Here is a 2,241-nt window from a genome sequence, read left to right on the forward strand (position 1 = left end):
AGGCTTTAGAATGCTTCAAAACCCTCAAGAGTGGCCTTTTTCGAATAGGCCTAGACTTGGGCTCGACGGGGACACGCCCGTGTGCAATTGCTTCAAACCTGTTCGAGTCTATTGAATGGACACAGGCGTATGAACTACCTGTGTGAGGAAGTCTAGGCCGTGTTGAGTTCCTACGTTGACTCATTTTCTCCGTTTTTGGCCCATTTCTCGCTCTTTTTACTCTCCTATACTCACCTAAGTATAAAACATGAAATTAAAGGATTAGGAGCATCGAATTCACCAAATCTAAGGATAATTCATCCAAAAATATGCTAAGCATGAGATAAAAATATTTATAAATTACGGTTAATCAAATACCCCCACACTTAGGCGTTTGCTTGTCCTCAAGCAAAATCCTCAACTCACAATCAAAATAAATTCTTCTCAACTTATAATTCTCATCAATAGTATCTCAAAATAATTCATAAGTAATCATACATTGAAAATTCAACTCAAAGAACATCAAAGTTTCAAACATTCCAAGTTGAGCATTTTATCACGAAAACCTAGGTGTCTCCCATCATTTAAGTAATCACCTTTGATACAAAATATCACAGAGTTTCACATCCTCACTAAATATTCACTCAAATCACTTGAGCTGTTTAAGGATAAGAAATTTAGCACTCGACAGTCAATATGAAAAGTTATTACAATAGGCTTGCGTGAAATTCAAATCTCCACCACTATATATTGAGATGATACATCAATTAAAATGTCTTTAGAGAGTTGTAACGTGGCTTTGGTTGGGGGGTGTGGTTACAAGCTGAAAGAAAATGTTAAAATCGAGATTGAATTAAAAAATTAACTAACTAGAAAAATACTAGAATTGACAAATTACATCCCTAATCAGAAGATCCTAGAATTGAGCTTTTTTTCATGGAATAAGGACTTAAATACTTAAGCTCAAAAACAAAGAATTACTACTAATATGTATTTTTTTTTAAGAACAAGTCAAATATAACATAGAAATTTACTAAAAAATAAAACATAGCTAATCAATTTATTCAAATCAAATCTCGACAAAAAATAGGGATCAAATGAGGGGATTTCAACAATAATGGGTTATGGGTTAATATTGAGGGTAAGTCAACGAATAGCTTGTTAGGCTCAAGGGGGTTCACTAAGAGTTAATTATGAGGGTAGAACTTGATGGAGAAAGTGGGTTAAACCTAAGTGCCTTTATCATATTGACATATCAAATCAAAGGTGTGGTCTTGACATGCATAATCAAGCAAGTTCTAGAATAACAATTCAATATTGATGCCTCATAGCAATAATAAAAGTGAGCATGAAAGAAATAATAAATGCTCTAAAGTCTCAAGATCTCACAAAAATTGTGGCTTTTTTATGTTAAACCTGTGAATTTCAACTCAAGATAACACCTAAACTTGGGGAAACAACCTAAAAATTTTAATTCTCAAAGATCAACTTATCATGCTTGATTCTCTAATTCCTTAAAGTTTAAATAGTCAATGCATAAATGCCTATGTTTTAATTCAAGACATATCAATCAAAATCATAAATTAATTTAATTTCATTCTACTAGTGATATGAGTGATTCACGTGAGAATAAGACAAAATTTAGGGATTTTCTGATAATGATATAAATAACCCCCCTCCCGCACTTAAGATATACATTGTCCTCAATGTACAAAGATAGAATTACTGAAAAGAATAGATATAAGATCATAAGATAGGGAGAGAAGTGAAACTTCCTGAATGTTAATTGGAATCCTTGAATTGGATTAATGGAGAGTAGTCGGCTAAGGCAAGTATGAGATTGGAGGAGGATACTCCAGTGGTGGTAGAGGTTCGTTAGTCCATAAGTCATTTGCCAAAAGAATATTATATCTGGTGGTAGCTATGGTCATGGTCGAGCAGGACATGGCAGTCGTTGAGAACCTTTTCCAGTGGAGTTGCAATTTCCTAAGTAAAAGTGAGCTTTGGGGCTCTTTAAAACTGCGATAGAACCAATAATTCTTCAGGAAATACAAAGTAGCATGATTACTTGTAAAGAAATAGCCGAAAGTAAAAATTGTTTAATATAAATAATAAAACCTAAGGATGTAGTAAAAATAAAATTAAAGAAAAATAAAATAAAAAGTAGTTTTTAAAAGATAAAAGTAAAAACATAAAAATAATAAATAAAAGTCTTTAAACATCTTCATCGCTAGATGGTTTGCGAGGTGGGGCGGCGATGAG

The sequence above is a fragment of the Gossypium arboreum genome, chromosome 12 (assembly GCF_025698485.1).
Source record: "Gossypium arboreum isolate Shixiya-1 chromosome 12, ASM2569848v2, whole genome shotgun sequence".
In the NCBI taxonomy this organism is placed as follows: Eukaryota; Viridiplantae; Streptophyta; class Magnoliopsida; order Malvales; family Malvaceae; genus Gossypium; species Gossypium arboreum.